The 15,591-nt window shown below is 46.1% G+C and overlaps 1 long non-coding RNA gene across 1 annotated transcript in view; it reads left to right on the plus strand.

Annotated features, from left to right (window-relative positions):
* Window positions 1-9,582: 9,582 nt before the first annotated feature.
* Window positions 9,583-15,591, plus strand: part of LOC130708734 (uncharacterized) — a 31,216-nt gene continuing 25,207 nt past the window's right edge. The window contains exon 1 of the long non-coding RNA XR_009009088.1: window positions 9,583-10,356. This is a non-coding gene — a long non-coding RNA (uncharacterized LOC130708734). The remainder of the gene's footprint in view (window positions 10,357-15,591) is intronic.

Raw genomic sequence — 15,591 nt, forward strand, 5'->3', positions numbered from 1 at the left:
TGGAGCCTGGATGGTCCCAAAGGGAAGAAGGGAGGGAAGTAAGAGAGAATGAGGTGGTGGATAGATCAGCAGGCAGTGGTGGGTTAAGGGTCAGGGAGAGGCAGCCAGACTGGGGTGGGGATCAGAACCCAGGCATCCTGCTTTTTTGTCGCCCAAGGTCCCAGGGTCGGAAAAAAGAGGAAGGGAGAGGCAAAGGTAGAGGCCTCGGCAGCTGTAGGAGGGCCAGGTGGGTGAGAAGCGAGGTCAGAGGCATCCCGGTCCTCCCTCGCCTTCCTCCGAATTAATGCGCCCCCAGCTAGCCCCCGGCAGGGGGCCTTCCACGTTGGAGCTTGGCCAGGCCCTAGTCGCGGCCTCCCTCCTCCCCTCCCCCCCCCCCCCCTTCTCATGTGGTTGCCGGCAGCTGCCTGCGGTCGCCCCAACTCCTGCGCTCAAGGCACGGGGACTTTCCAACAGGGGAAAAAATGACTTAATGAGAGTGGGAGCCGGGGGCGGGAGGGACAGGTCCCTCTAATCACCGCTCTGCTGTGGGGCCTGCGCGCCTCCGGGCCCTTCCCTGGCTTCCTGCTGCCAGCGCCCCCCACGGGCTCTGCTGGGGGAGGAGGAAGGGCTGGCGCAGGGGATCCCTTTTCAAGTTCCAGGCTCTTTGGGGCCCTCCGGCTGCCTTTGTTCCCTAGGCTTGCCCTGCGTGGAAGCTGAGACGCCCCGTGATCCCTCTCTGGACTTTGTCCTTGAAGTTGGGGGGTGGCAGTCCTTCCTAGGAGCCACGGTCCTCTGCTGGTGGATTAGACGGGTGCGGGATCGTGGAGAGCCCTTTGCCACTTCGCGGCTGCGCACTTCCAAATGCCTCCGGTTGCTGTGGCAACCAGGGCAGTTGAGGTGTGTCCGCGGGGCTGGGAGGCGCCCACCCCACCCCCCTTTTCTCGCCGCCCTCCGGGCCAGGCCGGGCCGCTGCGGTGCGCGGGGGTGGGGGTGTGCCGTTACCATGGCAAGGGTGCGCTAGGAGGGCACATTCTTCCCCAGGGTGGGAGCGCCCTGGGGATACGAGAAGGGGGGTGATGGGGGCGGCAGAAAGGGGAGGGGAGAGGGTCAGAACGAGGGAGGAGTCTCGGACAAGACGCTCCAGGGCTTCTGGGGTTGGGATGGGGAGTTTGGAATCTGCCCCCGCCACCCCCAGATCTCCGGCGATGTCCCGGTCCTCCCCCCTCACTCTCGCTGGGGTTCAAGCCCCTAAACCCCGTTTCTGGGGAAGGGATCCGAACTACCGACCCCGAAGGTCTTTTGGCTTCCTCCGAGGTCTGGTTCGCCGAGCTAAGTGTCCATCCCCTACCCCGCAAGCTGAGCTGCAGCCCAGACTGCGACCCGAAGCCCTGCAATTAAGCCCCTCGCCCTCCCCTGCGCCGCCCGCGGGTCCTCTGCCAGGCAGGGCCTGCACCGCCAATTACAGCATGCGCGCAGCAGCTGATTACTCCGGAGTCCAGGAAGCGGCCGGGGTGGGGACCTCAGCAGGTCCAGGCGGCGGGGTCCCTGGGGCAGTCCCCGGCCAGGGGTCCTTCACTGGTGCTTTGGGCTGCGGCCCTCTAGCCCAACGTCTCCGCTCCAGACAATAGGGGGAGGAGGGTCTACTCGGTGCTCAGTCCTGCGCTGCCTCAGTTTCTCCCTCCTCGAATGCACACTGCACCCAGGGCAGAAAGAGCGCAGGGAGGGGGTGTCTGTGTGTGTGTGTGTGTGAGAACGCAAGAGTTCAAAGCCCTCAAGGCCGGGTCTCTTTCCCGCCGCAGACGGTCGCGTGGGTTTCTCCTGGCCCAATGTCCGGCCCGATGGACCCGGCTCTGTCGTGCTGAGCTAGCCCCAGGGCGGCTGACAGCCGGTATCGCACTTTTCTGGGAATCGGAAAACGGCGCCCCCGCTGGGCGGGAGGCTCCCGCACTTCTACCCCACAATGCAAGGCAGTCCGGGAGCCTGAGGGGCAGCGACGTGGGGTATTCTGCCACCACCTTTGCCCCCTGCCATCCCTTCTTCCCTCTCCCCTCGCCTACGGGTCTGCAGTGGCTCGGGTAGAGCTCAAGTCTCCCGTGGTCCAGCTTCCCACATCTGGCCGGCAGCTGGGACCCGCCCACTTCGAACTGCTGTGGACCCAGCGCCCTCTGTTGGTGCGGAGCCGCGGTGCACCAGCTTTCCGGCCTGGACCTCCACCTGCCGCCGCCGGCCTGGGGTATCGCTCCAGTTCCAAGGATTTGGGGTTCCACCCATTTGGCGCCCCTTGCCTTTGGGTACACCCCACCCTCTGCCTCACGTCGCTCCCAAATCCGACTTCTTAGGCCCTTTGCTCTTTGCCGGCCGCGGCCTCTCTGACTCTCTTTCCTCGGTCCTTGCGTGCTCAAAACCTTGTCCGGCGACCTAGCTGTCCCCCAACCTCCCATCTTCTCTAGTCGTCCAGGCTTCAAGGGCAAGTTCTGAGGTGCGATCTCTCGGAGCCCAACGTGAAAGTCCGCAAATAGGAACATGATTACATAAATCGCCGCCCATCTGTTCAATGGGATTCCTCGCAGTGCCCTTAAAAATGAGGTGGTTTGAAGTATATTTAGGGACTGAGACTGAGTGTTTGCTCTTTATGGGGGGGGCGTGTGTGTGCAAGATACAAAATAGCACAGGGAAGGATCCCTCCTTTATCGCAACAAAAATTATAGATGTCATTTGCATTTTTAAAGTCTAAAGTAGGCAGTAAAACGCTAACAGAAATCATTTTTGGATGATAGAATTATAGGTGGTTTAAAATTTGTCTCTATTTTATCTACATTTTTCGTTTATCTATAATGAACATGTAATACTTTGGCACAATAATAATTCCATATCCAGAATATTTTTGCCCAAAATGTGAGAATCGAATTACATCATTAGAATACATTAAATTTTAAAAAGAACCCTTTTAAAAGTAGGAATTAGGGAGACCTCCTGACAAGAGCTAATATGATTATGTCATTGGGATTTTCTTCTTAAAATCATAAAACTTTGTAGGGAAAGCAGGCTTCCAACCTCTGAACTTCAGGGCCTAGGGAACTGAGAAGTTGTTAGAAGGGTCCTCAAATCCACATGCATATCCAGTACTGTTGCGAATGGAATCGCTGATTTATTTTCCATTGTACTGCATGTATATAAAGATGCTGTCATGATTAACAATATAGAAAATAATTTTAATACCTTTTTCTCAGTCTTGATCCTCTTTGGTCTCTTTGCAGAACTACACTTCATTAAATGTCCTCCCCTTAGACATATTTAATCCTTTAGTCCATGTGTTTGATGTTGCACTGCCTAGTCCTCTCATTCTCCACTGCCTCAGGGATTCCATTCACTCTTTCCTTGTCTTTTTTCTTTTTATTAGGTGTAACAGAAAAGTTACAACAATAGTACAAAGAACTTTCCCCTTCCCTGAACTTGAGAATAAATTGCCTACACAATGCCTCATCACCCCTAATACTTTAATGTATATACTTTAGTGTATATTCTGCTACGTAACCTAATACAACGCTCACAATCAGGAAATTAACATTGATACATTAATACTGTCTAACTCCCAGACCTTACTGAACTTTCATCAATTGGCCTAATGATGAAAAGATCCAGTCCAGAATTATTCATTGCATTTAGTTGTTATGTCTTTCCAGTCTCCTTCAGTCTGAGACAGTTCCTAAGATTTCCTTTACTTTTATGACCAGGATGATTTAGAAGACTACAGACCTATTACATTGTAGAATGTCCCTCAACTTGGATTTATCTGTTGTTTCCTCATGATTAGATTCAGGCTATACAGCTTTATGCAGCAATATTACAGATGTGAGTGTTTCACTCATTGCTTCATTATTTATTTTGATGCTTAGAATTTCCCAGACTCGGCCAGCTGCCAGGCTGGCTTCTGTCACCACAATTCTTTGAGTACTTCCGTACTTTCTGGCACAACAAGATGTTCCGGGCTCATCTTGTACTTTCTCTGCTCAAGTCCTGTAATCAGCCATTTCTCCAAGGGACTTTGTTTCTTTTAGTAGAGAATGGTATTTAGAAATCAAGATCTGGGTGCCAGGTGTGCTCATTGTTCTTGGGATATCACTGCTTCCGGGCCTTTTATGGAGAGTGCTAGGAAATTTGTGTATGATTAAACACACATTATCTATCTATCTATCATTTATCAAAGTATGTAGAAAACCATGTGTTCACACAATGCCTTCAATTCCCATCCAACACTATAGGATTTATTCTCATTTTCTCCCTTTTTATTTGTGTAACTTCCTTCTCCCTTCTTGTTGGAGTCATCCCTTTGTAAGTAACATGTTCCTGACTGCTGCTGCCGCCCCCTCCACTCCCCTTGCAGACATCCTTTTCTCGCATCTTGGCCTTGATAACCTATGACAGCCCAATGTCCACTCTACCCCCACATGGATGCTTCCCTTTGTTAGCCCCACATCATGGCTTTTCAGCCAGAAAAACTAGTTCAGAAAGGCGGGCAGGCAGGAAGGCTGGAAACAATTTTACTCTCTTGAGGTTTAGATATAATTCTCAATCTTTCCTATTCAGTAAATGCCAAATGATCTTCCTGTTGAAAACTCTGGAGGCACTGGACTCCTTTATTTCTCTGACACCTCACATCCAACCCATCAGCAGATCTTGCTGGTTCTCCTTCAGTTTATATCTAGAGTTTGGTCACATGTCATCTCCTCCGTCATTGCCATCATGGTGCAGGAGACCATGGTCTCTTGCCTTGAATGACCGCAATTATCTCTTAGCTGATCTCCCTGCTTCTGCCCTTACAAACTACCAGTATACTCTATACACAGCAACCAGAGTGATCCTTTTGAAGTATTAATCATGCAGTGCACCTCCTCTGCTCAAAATTGTCCAAACTCTTCCTATTTCACTCAGAACAAGAGCCAAAGTATTTATAACGACAGGGCCCTACAAGATCTGGCTCCCTACCACCTTCACCTCAACTCCTTCTACTCTGCCCTCATCCATTTCGCTTTAGCCACACTGACCTCCTAGAAGTTCTTTGAACAAAAAAAATTGTCCAACCTCAGTGCCTTTGCACTCATTATTCTCTCTGCCTGAAATATGTTTCCCCTAGAAAACCACATGGATGTTGCCCCCCTGCATTCAGGACTTGACTCAAATATCTCTTTCCAAGAGGGGCCTTTACAGAGCATCCTATCTAAAAGAGCAGACCTTCTCTTACCTTTACCTTCCTTTATTTTTCTTCAGAGTATACATCACATATTTGATGTATTTGTGTATTTGTTTACTGTCTGCCTCTATGCTCCACAATGGAAATTCTGTGAGAGCTGAGACTCTCTCTCTCCCCCCTCCACTCGCTTTCTATGGCAAGAATGGTACTGAGTACGTAGTAGGTACTCAATAGATGTAAGTGAATGAATGAATGAAATGTCTTTGAGAATGACTACCAATCTGTCTTTAGGCCCAGTCTTCCTTTGTAGGATCTTTTCTGGAGTTCTGGCTGCCAGCTAAACATGTTTTGCCATGTGTCTGTGGCACCACAAACTAAAGCTTTATCGAGGCAGTTTCATGATCTCAGGTATGTATTTGTTAATATAAGGAATGAAATTTTGTTTTGTTCCCTACTGTCTTCTTAATGCCTAGAACAGTGCCTGGCATAGAGGAGGCACTCAGTGCTTGTTAAATGAATGAATGAACGATTTCCCCCTCAAACTAGTTCTCCCTGGTTTGCTTCTTCTCTTTGTAACATCATCATTTTCCTAGTTACTAAGGCTCAAAACTCCTGTCAACTTGGACTTTTCCCTCTCCTTTCTTTTCCATATTCCGTGAGTGGCCAAAACCTGCCCATTCACTCACTTCATCGGCACTGTCAATATCATAGTTCATCACACACCTCAAACTGGTGCTGCCTCGAATCATAAACAGTCATCTGCTTCCTGGGGTCACTTGCCGAAGATTCAGAGTCCTGAGTGGGATCATTAATTTGGCACACTGTTGAGGTCATAGTTCTGTGACCTTCCTGCCAGGGGTCAAGGGATGTCTCATTAAGACATCCACTAAGGACGATACTCCAACACAGGAAGGAGGCTCAGATGCTGGGCAGCCTAAGAACCCAGTGTGTACCCACATACGGGTTCCTGAGCACGTCATTGAAGCTCTCCACCATCTGCCACAAACCATCACCTCTAGTTTTTTCTCCCTGGCACAACATGTTCCACTGAAGCAGAATTACATGCAGTCCCCTGAGCTGATCCTTCCTGCCTCAGCTCCTTGTAGCAACTGATCTCCAAAGATGGTTCCTATTGAACCACTCTTCCTGATATTCACACCTAAGTATTGTCTCCTGCCCTTGAATCTGGGCTGGCCTGTGATTCAGCATGCTGTGGAAGTGACACTGCATGACTCCCAAAGACAGGGCATAAGAAGTCTTGCAGAGGTTTCCCTGGTGGCACAGTGGTTAAGAATCCACCTGCCAGTGCAAGGGACACGGGTTCGAGCCCTGGTCTTGGAAGATGCCACATGCCGCGGAGCAACTAAGCCCGTGCACCACAACTACTGAGCCTGTGGTCTAGAGCCCGTGAGCCACAACTACTGAGACCGCGTGCTGCAACTACTGAAGGCCGTGCACTCTAGAGCCCATGCTCTGCAACAAGAGAAGCCACCGCAATAAGAAGCCCGTGCACTGCAACGAAGAATAGCCCCCGCTCGCCACAACTAGAGAAAGTCTGTGTGCAGCAACGAAGACCCAATGCAGCCAAAAAAAAAATAGAAGTCTTGCAGCTTCTGCCTCAGCCTCTTGGAATATTTACTCTAGGGGAAGCCAGTCACCATGTATGAAGTCCACCTACTCTGAGACAACCATGCTATGAGGAAATCTAAGCAAGCACATGCAAAGGCTGTGTGGCGAGAGAAATTCCTGGCTAGTCCCCATCTGTTTCAGCTAATTCAGATGAGATGCCAGACTTGTGATTTTAAAAAGCCACTTTGGATATCGAGCACAGTTGAGCCTTCAGATGACTCCAGCCCCAACCTCCACCTGACTGCAGTTGCATAAGAGATCCCAAGCGAGAACTGCCCAGCTGAGTGTCCCATAGGACTGTGAAGATAATAATAAATTGTTATTTTAAGCCACTAAAATTGGGGGTGGTTTGTTCCACAATAATAGAGAATCAAAACAGCCCCTTTGTGGTATATGTTTTGCTCTCTCTGGAATGTTCCCCTACTCTCCTATCCTACCAATGTACCACTCATATCTGCATTTGTCAAAAACCTGCTTAGAGTGGCTCAGGGCAGAGGAAAGAGCCATGCTTTAGGGGCCAATCTATGGGTTAAGAGGGGTTGAATCTTAATTTAGTCTCACTATCCCTGTGACCTTGGACAAAATAATTTCTCTGGATCTCAATTTCTGCATCTGCCATATGGAAATAAAAACACATGTCTCCTGGAGTTCTTCTGAGTACTAGATAGAAAATATGTAAAATATCTATGCAACTCGTCCATTTCAGTCTCATTGAATAGAGGTCTTCAGGAGATACCCAGCTTTCTAGACCTCCAGCAAATGGCACTCCCAAAGTCTAATTCTTGTCACTTGCAAACTATATGGTTTTGGACAAATCTTTTAAACTTCTTTGAGCCTTACCCTCCTCATTTGTAACACGGGTTTGATGATAATATCTGTGTAATGGGGCTTCTTGCCTGGGCTAGGGACTGGGCTGTCTCATGGTATTAGGCAACACTGCCCCCTTGAGACAGGACCCTTAAGAACACCCAGAACCCTTAAGCCAGGTCCCTTAACCTATATGACATCAGGAATCCTTTGGAAGAGAACGAAACCATGCCCACAATTTCGGTTTGGGGATGAACAGACATGTCTAGTGGGCCAGGGACTGTGGTGGACCCCATACCACAGGGAAGAACAGCAGAAGCTCCAAGAGCGCATCACCCTGAGTGAGAAAGGGGTTTCAGTGGAGGGGGGGAAAGGGTGCATCGAACAGAGCAGAGGGAAGACTGTTGTTTGGAATGGTGTGAGGCTGGATACGACCATCTTGTGGCTCAGTGCATCCCCATCTCCCACTCTCCCAGGGCCTTCCTTGTGAAGGAAAGATCTGGGGTATAATGGCAAAGACAGGGGTTACCAGGGGCACACATATCTCTACCATCGGAACCCTTTTGAGAAGAAGCAGCAGCAGAATATCATTTTCTACCTCAGAGAGGGAGAGGCATGCCAGGAGGTCATGGGCACAGGGGTCCACTATATGATTCCAGTTGCATCCTGTGCAAAAACAGGGAAAACTAATTTCTGCTGGAAGGCAGAATAGTGGTTACCCCTGCAGGGGAAGTAGTGACTAGAAGGAAACATGAGGGGGATTCTGAGAGCTGGTAATGTTTTGCTTCTTCATCAAGTGGCTGGTTACACCAGCATGTTCATTTTATAAAAACTTGAGTGCACTTAAGATTTGTGTGCTTTTCTGTATCTTACTTCAATAACAAGTTAAAACACACACACACACACACACACACACACACACACACACACACACACACACACACACACACACACACACACACACACCCTGTGTGGAAGATAAGCAGCAATTCCCACTTCAAGCCCTTTGAAGTGCAGCCACATCAGCTAAGGGGGTAAGAGATTAGTGAGCTGGAGGCAAGGACCACCTGGTACCTGGCCAGACTTATTTCATTTCTCCCTCCATTCATTCACTCTTTCACTTACGGTTTATTTAGTATCTCCTAAACATTGAACACTGTACAACATGTAAGGGGATAAAAAAAATTATTAATAGCAGTAGCTTCCACCTATTGAGTGCTTACTTTGGAGTAGGCCCTGAACATACAGACCACTCACAATAATCCCATGAAGTATCATTACCCGCATCTATCAGTGAAAGAGTCTCAGAAAGGTTAAGCAAGTTGCTCAAGGTCACATAGCAAAAAAGTGTCTAGATTTTCATATGAACCTGAGTCTGTGTGAACCCAAAGCTGGGACACTTTTCACTGAGCTACGCTCTCCTCTAGGAATCTAGGGGGAGGAATGATCTGTTCACAAATTGTTCTGCCACGAGGCTTTAGAGCTGGAGTCAGACTGGGTTCGAATTTTGGTCGCATCCTTTTCTGTGACCCTTGGCAGGTTCCTTCACTTTTAAGCCTCAGTTTCCCCATCTGTATAATGAGGGTAAACATCACATTCTAGTGAACGCCTAGAACAGGCAGTCATAAATATTTTTGCAAAACTCGACCAGGGCCACAGGCAGGCATGGTCACGGGGTGGAAGGCGAATCCCTGACGCCCGTTATCTGAACCATTAGGGCCCGGTGGACTTAAGTGAGCCGGTGGGCCTTTATAGGCCCGTTCGTGCTGGTAGAAACGGGCCGGGCGAAGAGCCTGCGTCCCAAAGGACACCCAAAAAGGGCCACCGCCTGCAGACCTACGAGGGCGGGTATCCGGGTCGGCTCGGCCGGCGAGAAGAAGCAATATCGCGAGACCTGGCGGGACTAACGGGTTTCCAGGCCGGAAGTGAGGAGGCGGGCCCGAGGCAGCGCGCTCCTTTTGAAACCTGCGGGAGGGGAGAGTGGGTTGGGGGTCGCTGTCCCTTCTGGGAATCGATCGAGCGCCGCAGGAGCGGGACGTTAGGTCAGCGGAGACCTCGGCATGGGATTAGGCCGGGAGTGGCCACAGCTTCGTTCATTGGGCAGCTACCCGGGGCCGGCCACGCTCCGTGAGCCACTGTGACGAAGCCCCTTCTTGTCTCCCCAGAGCTCAGCCCGGGCCGCTGCACCTCCCTCCAAATGTGGATAAAGTTCCCACCCTTTGGCTCAGCCTTTTAAGGAGCCTTTGTGGCAGCAGAGGTGGTTTGCTCTGACACTAACCAAACTTCACTTTCTGAACGCCCACTTACCCAGGCCCAGTCTATGGCCATGGAAGGGATCTTAGCAACGTGTTTACAAGATGTTTTTATAAAATTAGCAAAACTAACATATTTTAACCCACATCTGTTAAGACAGCTGCCTCTTTCCACTGGGACTTTCCTATCTGGGAGCACTGAAGTAGCCAGGGCATCTTGGGGCATTTTTAAGTAGGGTCTTCCTGTGAGTAGGGCTTGAGTGTGTCTACTTGGCCTGCCTTTGGGTTCTGGGTTGTACAGAGTTTAGAGTTCAGAGTTATCTTTACTGAGAGGCCCAGTAAAGATAAAAGGGAAAAAGCTGTGTTTCTGAAGTGTCTCCAAATCTCGGATGGTGGCAGCCTCCTCATCCACCCCTGCCAGCGATGAAAGAAGGCCAGGATCTGGTGAGAGAGAACCATCAGAAGAACTGCAGCCATGGGTCCTCCCTCTGTGTCAGGGTAAGTTTGGAATTCTTGAACAGAAACAGAATCAGCTGGTGAACCGGCTGTGAGTGAATATGCATGCAAACATGTCTTTTGTTGTTTCTCAAGCCAAGTATATTTTTGGTCTGTTTCCCTGGAGACTGGAATAGGGAGAGGCTTTACCAAGTGTAGTATAATTTTGCCGACTCCACTTCCCTTCCAATTCCCCAAATTAGTCATGCTGTCTCTTCACCTGGACTGATTTTGTCCAAGGTCACTAACTTCTTTGTTGCTAAATCTAACTTTTCAGTCTTAATCTTAATTGACTCTCCTTTGCTACCAATGCACTTTTCAAATGTAAGTCCTATCCACCTCTACTTAGAATCTTTCAGTGGCTCCCCTTTGCTTTTAGGATAAGACCCAAATCTCCAACCTGCATGGTCAGACCCAGTCCTCTCCAGTGTCGTCCCAGTCACACACACTGATCTTTCATTTCTCCAATGAGCCATGCTCTTTTCCCAATACAAAACTTTTGCATGTGTTCCTTCACCCATTTTATATATGCCTCAGTTTATCTGTTAACACCTCAAAAACTGTGGGACAGTAAATTTCTGTTACTTAAGCCACTCAATTTATGGTACTTTGTTATGGCAGCTTTAGGAAACTAATACACTCACCAACACTTGTTATTTTCCATTTTAAAAATTACTATCATAACCATCCTTTTGGGTGTGAAGTGGTATCTCATTATGGTTTTGGTTTGCATTTCCTTAATGCAAGTGATTTTGAACTTACTTTCACATGCTTATTAGCCATTTGTATATCTTCTTTGGATAAGTGTCTATTCATATCCTCTGTTCATTTTTCAGTTGGATTATTTGTCTTTTTATTATTGAGTTTTAGGAGTTCTTCTGTATCTAGAAAGAAGTCCTTTATCCTTTATACGTTTTGCCAGCATTTTCTCCTCTGCTCACGTGGTCTTTTCACTTTCTTGTTGGTGTTCTTTGAAGCACAAAAGTTTTTAATTTTGATGAAGTCCAATTTATCTATTTTTTCTTTTGTTGCTGTGATTTTGGTATTTTATCTTCCATCTTGACCTAGCTCAAATGTTTCTTCCACAGGGAAGATAGCATTCCTCTGATGTATGCTCTCAAAAAACCATCTTTGTAATTACAAATTTATTGGAGAGATTTATTTGATTGTCTTTTCCTCTAGACTGTAAACTCCAGGAGAGTAGGGTCTGAGTCTGCTTTCTCTCTTCCCATTTTGACCCCAGCAGAGTGCCGGCTATGTAGCAGGTGCTCAGAGTTCTTGAATGACTAAAATGTAGACTTGACTCTATGGACCATTCCCTGAAATGGAATGAAGAGTGAAACACTCTTCATGTGGTCTTGATAACATCCACTCTCCTGTTTCTCCTACTTCTTGGCTGCTCCTCGGGCTATTCTGCTGGTTCGTCTTCCTTTACCCATTCTGTGGTCACAGGCCCTCCTCTCTTCTCACCCTCCACACTCTCTTTGCCTCTGCTCCCAAGACTTTAATTACAAGTTGAAAGCTAATGACTCTCAAGTCTGTTTCCTACCTAGATGGTTTTCCTCAGCTGCAAACCTGCGTGTCCCACTGAAAAAAATGTGTATGCTTTTTGTTGAGTGGAGTGTTCTATAAATGTAAATTAGGTCTAGTTTATTGATAGTGCTCTTCATATCTTCTATATCCTTATGAATTTCTGTTAACTTGTTCTGTAAATTATTGGCAAAGGGATATTGAAATCTGAGTATAATTGTGGATTACTCCTTACAGTTCTATCAATTTTTGCATTGTGAATCTCGGAGCTCTGTTTTTAGGTGCATAAACACTTAGGATTGTTATGTTCTTTTGTTGACTTGACCCTTTTATCATTATAAATTACCTTCTTTATTCTTGGTTATGTTTTTTTCTCTGAAATCTACTTTGATATTATTATAGCCACTCTGGCTTTCTTTTAGTACCAGCATGGTATATCTTTTTCTATACTTTTACTTTTACCTATTCATGTCTTTATATTTATTTATTCATTTATGGCTGTGTTGGGTCTTCGTTTCTGTGCGAGGGCCCTCTCCAGCTGCGGCAAGCGGGGGCCACTCCTCATCACGGTGCGTGGGCCTCTCACCATTGCGGCCTCTCCCGCCGCGGAGCACAGGCTCCAGATGTGCAGGCTCAGTAATTGTGGCTCACGGGCCCAGTTGCTCCACGGCATGTGGGATCCCCCCAGACCAGGGCTCGAACCCGTGTCCCCTGCATCGGCAGACAGACTCTCAACCACTGCGCCACCAGGGAAGCCCCACGTCTTTATATTTAAAGTGTATTTATTTTAGGAGGCACATAGTTGGGTCTTCTTCTTTTGTAATCCAAGCTGACAATCTCTGTCATTTAATTAATTCAATTACATTTAATGTGATTTTTAATATGGTTAGGTTGGTTATCACCTTGCTTGCTGTTGTTTTCTATTTGTCCTATCTGTTCTTTGTTCCCTTTTCCTCCTTTTCTGCCATCTTTTGGATTGAGTATTTTTTTATTATTCCACTTTATTTGCTTCATTGGTTTTTTAGCTATAATTCTTTGTTTTTTTAGTGGCTGTGTAGGGTTTATAGTATACATCTTAAACTTACCACAGTCTATGTCTTCAAGTTCACTAATCTTTTCTTCTGCAGTCTAATCTGTCACTAATTCCTTTCAGTGTATTATTCATCTCACACATTGTAGTTTCATCTCTAGATGATTGATTTAGTTCTCTTAAAAACTATCTTCCATGTGTCTACTCTATTTTTGAACATATGGAATATAGCTATAATACCTGTTTTGATGTCCTTGTCTGCTAATCCTAACATCTGTCTCAGTTGTAGGTTGGTTCGATTGATTGATTTTTCTCCTCCTTACAGGTGGTATTTTTCTGCTTCTTTGTAAGTCAGCTAATCTTTGATGGGGTACCAAACATTGTGAATTTTACTTTGTTGTGTACTGTCTTATTTTCTATTCATTTGTGTTTGAACTTTGTTCTGGGATACAGTTAAGTTACTTGGAAACAATTTGATTCTTTTAATTCTTGTTTTAAGTTGGGCCATAAAGGAAATCTCAGCATATTTTACAGGATTGAAATCTCTGCAAATTAGGCTAGAAGTCCATAATAAAAAATAACGACTTCCAGTTTCTGGGCTTAGAAGTCACTACTCTGTCCTAACAACAAATAAAAAGCTGAAAAAAGCTGAAAAGTCAACAACTCTTCTTAGATCTGTAAGAGAAGTGAGGTCACAGGGCAAACCACTGTCACCCAAATTGGAAGGACCAATGCAGAGAATCACAGCTTACTGTAGCAGAAGACCACAAGCTGAAACTTTTGCAGGAACCAGTGCTGGGGTAGGAAACCTGAACCGTAGTTGATGAATTGCTGGAGGCTCAGTATGGATAATTCTGAGAGTTAAAAACTCCAAGGGGACTCATTCATTGAGAGCCCTCCACCTTCTTTATGAGTATTACCTCCTGTAGTTCTACCAGGTTCTCAAGTGAATCGTGAGAAAAATCCCGCTGTGCTTCTGGCAGGGGAGGGGGAAAAGGAACCATTTTGAAATATACCAGAACATTCTGTTCTTTATAACAAGGTCTGTCCTCAGGAGAAACTATTTAACCAGAGCTTAACCTGCTGGGGTTTTATCAGAGCCTAACTGACCTGAGGGAAAGCTGACTCTAGCCTTCCAGTTGTGAGAAAGGAAATACTGAACTCCAGCCCCCGTCTAGCCATTCTGTCCCACCTAAGAGGGTAAAGGAGAATAAGAAGCATGTGTGAAGATCACAGTCCAGAGTCACAGACTCACTGAAAGACTGAGACCTAATCATAGGACTGTAAAATGCTTTCCCTCCCCCTATACCTTACACCATATTACTAAAGGCTATTTACAACAGTTTCTTTTACCCAGTACATCATGCCTGACAACCAAGAAAAAAATCACAAGTCGTATTAAAAGACAAAAAACACAGTTTGAAGACACAGAGCAAGCATCAGAACTAGACTCAGATATGGCAGGGATGTTGGAATTATCAGGCTGGGAATTAAAAACACCTATGATTAGTATGCTAGGAGCGCAGAGAGAGAAGGAAAATGACATAGCAGCAACTTGGATCTACATAAAGAAAGGAAGAGCACTGAAGAAGGAATAAGGATAGGTAAAATAAAAACTTTAATTTTTTAAATTCTCAATTGATCTATCAGATAACAATTTGTTTAAAATAATAATAGCAACAATTACTTGACTATATATATATTCTTATGCATGCTTATAAAAAAAGTGAAATGAATGTCAGCAGTGATAAAGGGATCAGAGGGAGGAATTAGGATGATTTTGTTACTATACAGTATTCGCACTACCTGTGAAGTGGTATAATGTTATTTGATAGTGGTCTTGGATTAGCTGTAAATGTATATTACAAACTCTAGGGCAACCACTGGAAAAAAAGTTTTAGAAAAAGTATAGTTGATATACTAAGAAAGGAGAGAAAATGGAATCATAAAATGCTCAAAACCACAAAAGGCAGAAAAATAGTGGAAGACAGAAAGTAGGGACAAAGAATAAGGCTGACAAATAGAAAACAGTAACATATATCATAAATATTAACCCAACTATATCAATAGTAATCATTTTGGACATCAAAGCTCTAAATGCACCAATTAAAAAACAGATTGTCACAGTGGATAAAAAAACAAGAGCCAACTATATGTTGTCTACAAGGTACACACTTTAAATACAAAGACACATATAAATTAAAAGTAAATGGATGGAGAAAGATGTACCATGTTAACAATAACTGAAAGAAAGTAGGGGGACTTCCCTGGTGGCACAGTGGTTAAGAATCAGCTTGCCATTGCAGGGGACATGGGTTCGAGCCCTGGTCCGGGAAGATCCCACATGCCACGGAGCAGCTAAGCCTGTCGTGCGCCACAACTACTGAGCCTGCGTTCTAGAGCCCGAGAGCCACAACTACTGAAGCCCCTGTGCCTAGAGCCCATGCTCCACAGCAAGAGAAGCAACCGCAATGAGAAGCCTGTGCACTGCAAGGAAGAGTAGCCCCCGCTCACCACAACTAGAGAAAGCCCGTGCGCAGCAACAAAGACCCAACACAGCCAAAAATAAATAAATAAATAAATAATAAATAAATTCATAAAAAAAACAAACCAATACGAAACAGCTTGAGCACTAGTTGCTTAAAAAAAATAAACCCTAAAAAAAAAAGAAAGAAAGA

Source organism: Balaenoptera acutorostrata, chromosome 8 (genome assembly GCF_949987535.1).
Source record: "Balaenoptera acutorostrata chromosome 8, mBalAcu1.1, whole genome shotgun sequence".
Classification (NCBI taxonomy): domain Eukaryota; kingdom Metazoa; phylum Chordata; class Mammalia; order Artiodactyla; family Balaenopteridae; genus Balaenoptera; species Balaenoptera acutorostrata.